Here is an 8,572-nt window from a genome sequence, read left to right as displayed (position 1 = left end):
GGCCGGTCCAGGGGTTCATGGTAGATCTTAGTCATGGACTGCATCTGGGGCTCCATTTGAAGAATGATTTGTAGTTTTACAGCTTTGATTCTGGAAGAGACAAACTTAACAAGGAGGTTAAAGATACAGGGATTGAAATGTATGGCCTGCAGTGCAGGGGATTATTCCTTTGGCACACTTTACAAGCTCTGACTATCTGCTTGACAGTTTTGAAAAGGCCTGGTCCAGTAAATAATAATTTGGCCATCTGATGGGTGCTATCAATGGCTAAGTCGAAGGTTTGGTGAAGGGTTTTAAGTAATTTCTATTGGTTAGCTGCAGGCAAAAGTATTTTTCTTTCTTCGGTAGCTAGCCATCCTGAGGGTAGGAAAGTATGTCCTCATGAGGTTCCCTATTCTATTTCTCCTGCTGAGTACTGGGGCTTGGTTTCCCGGAGAGGATTACCCCATACTAGAGGTCCTTCTACAAGAATTTCTAATGGAGGGTCCTGCCTTGCGGTTCTCCTGGCTTCAATATCCACTTGGCTGCTCCCTTCTATTTCCCTTTCCTTTCTGATGACCCTGGCAGTATATGACTGCCACCTCTTTAGGTTTCTGTACAGCCAATAACAATTTCCTAAAGGCTTCCTGATGTTTGATAGGTGTTCCCTCAGAAGTCAGGAATTCCCTTTCTCTCCATATTGCTGTATGGGCATGGAGGACTAGGTAAGCATACTTAGAGTGTGTGTGTATATATATATATATATATATATATATATATATATACCCTTTTTCCTTATCCTAATTCTAGTGCCCGAGTGAGGGCTATTAGTTCTGCCAGCTAAGCACTAGTTCCTGAAGTGAGGGGATTACTTTCAAGTATTCCATTATCACTGACCACCGCATACCCCACTTTTCAAAGTCCTTTTCCTACAAAGGAATTTCCATCACTATACAAGTTGAGGTTGGGATCAGTCAAGGGAACCTCTAAAAGGTTCCCTTGAGCAGGGTATGTTTGAGCAATTACTTGTTGACAGTTATGTTCTATCTTTTCTTCATTGTCTGAAAGAAATGTGGCTGGGTTAAGAGTTGCACAAGTGTGCAGTCACAGCACTGGCCCTTCAAGTAATAGAGCCTGATATTTAAGTAAACCATTGTCTGACAGCCACAAGTCTCCTTTAGCAGTGAGTATGCCATTCACATCATGAGATGTCCACACAGTGAGATCTCTTCCCTGTATTATTTTAACTGCTTCAGATACTAAGACTGCTACTGCCACCACTACCCGTAAACAATGAGGCCAACCCTTTGCCACTACATCAATTTGCTTACTCAGGTATGCCACAGGTTGCAAACTTGTCCCTCAGACTTGTGTAAGGACTCCTAGAGCTATTCCTGTTTTTTCTGTGACATATAAAGAAAAGTCTTGCCCTGTTGGCAAGCTTAACACTGGGGCTTGGGTTAGGGCCCTCTTTAGGGCCTGGAAAGCTGCTTCTGCTTCAGGTGTCCATCTTACTAAATAGGTATTGGCTTTCTGAGTTTCCTTAATTAGTGTATATAATGACCTGGCTATTTTGCCGTACGTGGGAATCCATATTCGGCAGAAACCTGTTATGCCAAGGAACCCTCTTAGTTGCTTTAGGGTTTTGGGATGAGGATAAGCCAGTATAGGCTTGATACATTCCTCACTGAGGGCCCTGGTGCCTTTGGATAATTTTAGCCCTAAGTATTTAACCTGCTGTGAGCAGAGCTGAGCCTTTGGTTTGGAAATCTCGTAGCCACAGGTAGCGAGGAAATTTAAGAGTGCTTGGATGGCTTGATGGCACAAGGTTTCTGAACGGGTGGATAAAAGTAAATTATCCACGTACCAAAGGACAAGAGTGTCCAGGTATGAGAATTGGTTCAAGTCTTGGGCTAATGCCTGGCCAAATAGATGGGGGCTATCCCTGAACCCTTGGGTAAAACAGTCCAGGTAAGTTGAGACGTTGGGTTCAAAGGATCTTCAAAGGCAAACAAGAATTGAGAGTCAGGATGTACAGGGAAGCAGAAAAAGGCATCCTTAAGGTCCAGGACTGTAAACCGCTCTGCTTCCTCTGGTATTTGAGAAAGCACAGTGTAAGGGTTAGGTACAGCTGGGTATAGAGGGAAAACAGCCTCATTGATAATCCTGAGATCTTTCACTAACCTCCACTGTCCGTTGGGTTTCTGTATTCCTAAAATTGGAGTATTGCAGGGGCTACTGCATGGTTTTACTAGGCCTTGAGCTTTTAGGTCCTTAACAATCTTTTGGAGTCCTTGTTGGGCCTCGGGTCTAAGGGGGTACTGCCTTTGGTAGGGAAAGGAGGTGGAATCCTTTAGTTTAACTTGAACAGGATGGGCATTCTTTGCTGGTCCATATTGTCCTTCTGTTGCCCAGACTTCAGGATTAATTCCTTCCTCAAGCAGGGGACAACAAACGAGTGTTCCTTCTCCTATGTTCAGGTGTATAATGGCCCCTGCTTTTGCTAGAATGTCTCTCCCTAACAAGGGAGTGGGGCTTTCAAGCATAATTAGAAAAGCATGTGAAAAGAGTAAAGCTCCCCACTCACAACTTAGTGGCTGGGAGAAGTATCTAGTGACTGGCTGTCCTAGGACCCCTCGGATAGTGACAGATCTGGAGGACAGTTGTCTGGGACAGGAAAGTAAGACTGAAAAGGCTGCGCCAGTGTCCAGGAGACAGTTAACCTCCTGGTCCTCAATGGTCAAGCATACCCGGGGCTCTGCGAGGGTGATGGCATGGGCTGGCGCTTGCCCCGAGCACCCTCAGTCCTGCTGCTGGATCATCTGGTTAGTGGCTTCTGACTCAGAGGACCTTCATCCCCTGGGGCAGTGGGCCTTCCAGTGATTCCCTTGACATAAGGGGCATGGACGAGGGGGCAGTTTATTTCTACCTGGACAATCTTTTTTAAAGTGTCCTTGTAGATTGCACTGGAAGCAAGCCCTATTAGGCATTCAATTTGCCCAGCTTTTCCCTTTTCCAGAGCCTCCAAAGTCCACTTGCCTGAGGGCCATGACTAAAGCAGTGGCCTTTTTTTTAATTCCATTTGTCCCATTCCACCTGCTCCTCCTGATCTCTATTATAAAAAACTGAGGTTGCCAAGTTCAGTAGGGTTTCAAAATTTTGCTCCAGGCCTAAGGCAGACTTTTGAAGTTTTTTCTAATGTCTGCAGCTGACTGAGTGATAAACTTATCTTTTAAGATTAGTTGGCCTTCAATAGAGTCAGGTGGCAGGGAGGTATGCTTCCTCAATGCCTCCCTTAGTCTCTCTAGAAAGGCAGTAGGATTTTCTTCCTTTCCCTGTGTTATAGTGGACATCATTGAATAATTCACAGCCTTCCTCCTAGTTTTCCTTAGTCCTTCTAGCACACAAGTTAGCAAATGTCTGCGGCACTAATCTCCATGTTCTGATTCTGTGTCCCAATGAGGGTCTACACTGGGAACTGCCTGCCGGCCTGTGGGGAATCATTGTCTTTCCTCTCTTGTCATCCTATCATTGACCTGACTGAGATACCAGAGATCGCCAATCTCTCAGGCTGCAGTTGTAGCGGCACTTCTCTCATTCGGGGTTAGTGTCTGATTTAGCAGTAACATTATATCTCTCCATGTCAGATCAAAGGATTGTCCTAACCCTTGTAAAACATCAATATAGCCATCAGGGTTATCTGAGAATTTACCTAGGTCTATTTTAATTTGCTTTAAGTCTGAGAGAGAAAAAGGTACATGCACTCTGGCTGGGCCAAATTCTCCTCCTCCCGCTGCTTGGAGGGGGCATAATCGCGGAATACTGGCGCTCTTTGGTTCATTGTTTACCTCTTTGTTTATCTCCTTTTGGACTGTTTGGGTTGAAGGAGGGTCCTTATTAGTTGGAGAAGGAGTCAGGGGGATGCTGGGGTAGGGAGGTAGACTCTGAGGGCTTCCTGTAGGGCATAAATCACACTTTTTACATAATTGCGAGTTGTCTCTTAATGAAAAGAAAGTTTGTACATATGGCACTTCACTCCATTTGCTTTCTTTTCTACAAAAGAGGTCTAGCTGTAAAATGGTGTTATAATTTATACTTCCCTCAAGAGGCCAGGTTTCTCTCTCCTGCAGTACTGCAGAAGAATATAAGTTGTTTCTTTCTTAGTGTCTGAGGGTCAAATTGGTCCCAATTCTCCAGAATACATCTTAGGGGCATTTTTTGCCTGGGTGGGGGGGGAACATTTCCCATCTGAAAAAAGAACACAGGGATGCCAGCACCCCTAGTCATCTTCCAATGAGCATTAGTCCTAGAGCATCCTCTAAGGGCCTAATGCTTATTCTTTTCCAAAATGCGCAACCACCCATGGACCTCTGCTTATCAGATTAGTTATGCTCACCGATGTAGCAGTCCTGCACCCCTTTTCCTGCCTTTCTTGACCACAAAGAAAGGGGCCTGGGCTGCTGGATTCTAGTGGTCATTTACCGGAGTGCCCAACATTGCCTTTGCGCTCAGAGTTGAGTTCCTTTCCAGGGTGTGTAACCATCCATGGACCTCTTCTTATCGGATTAGTTATGCTCACCGATGTAGCAGTCCTGCACCTCTTTTCCCGCCTTTCTTCACCACAAAAAAAAGGGGTCCAGGCTGCTGGATTCTAGTGGTCCTTTACCAGTGTGCGCAACATTGCCTTTGTGCTCAGGGGTGAGTCCTAGAGTTGGGCTGGGTTCCTGAGTATTTCATGACAACCCAGCTGCCCCAACAAGATGCATTCCCATAAAAGCAGTTATTATGCAAATTCATTTCAGAGAGGGTGTAGGTAACCTTTTGAATCAGGGTTGAGATAGTCTTTTGATTCTGGAAGGCTTGGCTGAGTGCAAACAGCTCGCATGTTTGAGAAGACCAATTATTAGGTGATTTTTCTAACTCTGCTTCCACAAGAGTCTCCCTATCAATTATTGAATTGAAAACCATTGTGGTTTTTTCCTCAATCACCTGGGAGGAACCATCTGTCTTCCTGTCCTGAAAGGAATTCCTCCTAGGTCTGGTCGGACCTTTGTATGGTAATTAAGATGTAAATCCCCTGTTAGGAAATCTGCTGGGTTAAGGGAATTATCAGTGGTTGTTGTTAAATTACCTTTTTTTTTTTTTTAACAGAATAGCCCCATACTTTAAGATTTTTGAGTAAGCTACCTTTTTGCTTTATTGACTTAGGATAGTTCTGAACCAGTGAGGTGTGCTCACAGTGAGGTTTCCTCTAAAGTCTAATTTTCTACTTTCTTCTGTTAGCAAAGCAGGTGCCGCTACAGATTGAATGCATTTGGGCCACCCGCAGGTTCCTGGGTTAAGGATTTTTGATAGGAAGGCTACTGGTTGTCAGTGGCCTCAGTGATTTCGGGCTACGCCCTTATTTACACTGACAACAAAGTGGTATTGGAGTGTTATAGGGTCACGGAGAATACCTTCAATTATCAATTATAGGTTTTAAATTTACCCTGGCTTTTAAAGGAATAGGGCACACTGTTTTTTGTTTTTGTTTTTGTTTTTGTTTACTATTTCTTTCTCTTTTTTCTTTCACTCCACCTCTCTCTCTCTCCCCTTCGTCTCCCTCTCTCTCTCTCCTCTGTCTCTCTCTCCCCTTTGTCTCTCTCTCTCTCCTCCGTCTCTCTCTCCCCTTTGTCTCTCTCTCTCTCTCTCCTCCTCTTAGCCATTACAAACTCGGGGCCCTGGCAAGGGTGGTGGGGAATGGGTCCCACATAACTGCCCATGTTGAGAGCTGTATACCTAAATTAGGAGGGATACCAGGGATAAGACTCCCTGGGTTTATAGCCTAGATGCCTAAGGATGCAGCGTAGAGCTTCCTTAGATCCCTTTGGAGATATAACTTGCTAAAGGAAATAAAAGTCTGAACCATTAGTACCTAGGAGGCAGGGATCAGAGGAAGTAGATTCAGAGGTAAGGAGAATTTTGGGGCTACACTCTCAAGAAAGTCGTGGTCAGGACCCAGCAGGTATGGGTCAGAAGGAAAGGTAGGGGCACACGCATGGGCGACTGTTGAGTAGAGACTTCTGGCTGCACCATGATCTCAACCGGCTACTGCCGGGAGTTTGGGACGACAGCTTTCTGCCTCTAGTCGGCCCTCGGCTTCCCCAAGAAAACTGAAAGTGGAAGCTGGCTCCAGGTAGACATCCATCCCCAACCCAGAAGGATTGGGGGTTGTCAGAAAGCCCTTCCCCAGATAGCCTCACACCTGAGTCTTAAGTCCTGCGGCCATGCTAATTGTTTTTAACTGGCCGACAGGTGCCTGGTATTTTCCTCCAATTCTAAGGAAAGATAAGACAGAATAGCAAGCGAAAGCGGTCCAATATTACTCACCACTTTGGAGGTCCCTTCATGGTTGCCAAAATGTTACCGGGGGGTCCTGGCTCCCAGAGCTCCCAAGATGGTGGCAGGCCGCTTCCAAGATGGTGGTGGGCCCTTTCCAAGATGGTGGCAAGCCTCGCATTCTCTAACCTGGGGTTCTTGGCCTCACGGATTCCAAGGAATGGAATCTAGGGCCATGCGGTGAGTGTTATAGCTCTATTAGAAGCCGTGGGTCATGGAAGAGAACCGTGGAACCCAGTGACTAGTGTTCAGCTCAATTAGGACGAACCTGAGCACTTAACCATGCAGGCAAAATGGCAAGCCTCTAGCCTGATCAGGAGCAGCAATGGGCGCCTCGCTGGATCAGGAACACAGCGGACACCCTGCTGGATCTGGAGGGATGGAAGTCAGCGGCGGGTCTGCTACGGCAGCCAGCAGCAGTGGTGGACGGCGGGAGAAAGCTCAGCTCGAGCCGTAACAAACACGGACCAGAAGAGTGCAGTTGCAAGATTGAATAGAGTGAAAACAGAGCTCCCATTCAAAGGGAGGGGACCCAAAGGGGGTTGCCCAAAAGAAACTTCTTGAAATTTAGTTTTAAACTGTAAAATATGTACGGTGATCAGAATGTACAATATATTCTAAATGTTTAGGCATTTCTATCACTAAAGAGTAAATTATTCTACTGACTTTATCATGGATATTTAAATACTTGGAATAATAGTTATTATTTTTTCTAAATGCAGTTTCCATAGAAACAATACTCTTTACTTATTAGGCAAAAAAAGACCAGAATGGACTCCACTAAGCTGTGAAATTCCTTTAACCTTTGAGTTTACGGAATTCACATGTAGATTAAAATGCGTTTCAAACATTTGATACATTTTGTATAATGCATACTTTCTTTTTCTATATAATAATATATTTAGAATACTAATGTTTTATGTTTTATTACATATTTGTTTATAGATATTTGCACAAACACACACAGAGAAAGTAAGAGACAGATGTAGATAATAATGATATCTTTACAAGTCTATTAGTTGTTCTGTAGAAATATTACACATTTAGAAATGCATTAATGTAAAAATATAGTAGTTTTCTTAAGCATATTTGCAAAGCTAAGTTTTTAAATAATCAAGATATTTAAACATAATATGCAGTCTACCATTATATATTTCAGTGTACCAATTCTCAATAGGTCAAATGCATCAGGGCTAAATTGGGGAATGCAGAAATGGCTGGTAAGTATTTGGGACCTGTTTAAAAAAAAATAACAAAGATAAGGGATGACATATAGGAGTGGAACACAGTGTGATTTTTTAAAAACTATTCTTTTTGAAAATGCTTTAACTCATCAAATGATTACTGGGTTACCTGCAAAATTTAAGGCAGAGAAAAATCAACCTGCTTGCAAAACCTAGAATATATAGTATTTATAAGTAACACATATAGTTATCTCCATTTACTCATCAGTCCTAGTCTAGTAAAAGCTCATATTATCATATTTTCACAGATGGAACCATCCTTCCTTTTTGCTGTACTATACTTGAATGAATAACATCCTGTCTTGGAAACAAAGCTGTAAAATAAACAGAAATAGTGATGTAATTAGCCTTCTGTCCTTAACACCTGATATGGTTTGGCTGTGCCCCCACCCAAATCTCATCTTGAGTTGTAGTTCCCATAATCCCTATGTGTCATGGGAGGGAACAGGTGGAGATATGAATCATGTGGGCAGTTTATCCCAGCCTGTTCTTATGATAATGAGTTAGTTCTCACAAGATTTAATAGTTTTATACGGGGCTTTCCCCCTTTTGCTCATTCTTCTTCCTGACACCATGTGAAGAAAGACATGTTTGCTTCCCCTTCCACCATGATTGTAAGTTTCCTGAGGCCTCCCAAGCCTAGCAGAACTGTGAGTCAATTAAACTTCTTTCCTTTATAAATTACCCCGTCTTGGGTATGTCCTTAAAGTAGCATGAGAATGGAGACCAATACTTACTAGGATCTGAAAACACTCAGTAGCCAAAAAAATATTTATTTAATTTAATCTTTCTATGAATGTAAATAAGAAAAATGGACCTATTTGATCAAACAAACACAAAGCCAAGTTTTTAAGTGTGACAATGTGTGCCTCGTCAGTTCCTCTAAGGTTAGGGCAAATGGCAAAGTATTTAAGTTTACAGAAGAATGAGTTCTGATTAAGCATTAAAATAATGTCTTGATTATAAGAATT

At 43.3% G+C, this 8,572-nt stretch overlaps 1 pseudogene; it reads right to left on the bottom strand.

The window, feature by feature from the left end:
- Positions 1-3,149: 3,149 nt before the first annotated feature.
- LOC134730207 (uncharacterized) lies at positions 3,150-4,570 on the bottom strand (annotated as a pseudogene).
- Positions 4,571-8,572: the final 4,002 nt, after the last annotated feature.

This window comes from Pan paniscus, chromosome 3, assembly GCF_029289425.2.
Source record: "Pan paniscus chromosome 3, NHGRI_mPanPan1-v2.0_pri, whole genome shotgun sequence".
In the NCBI taxonomy this organism is placed as follows: Eukaryota; Metazoa; Chordata; class Mammalia; order Primates; family Hominidae; genus Pan; species Pan paniscus.
This window is presented reverse-complemented; position numbering and strand designations above follow the sequence as displayed.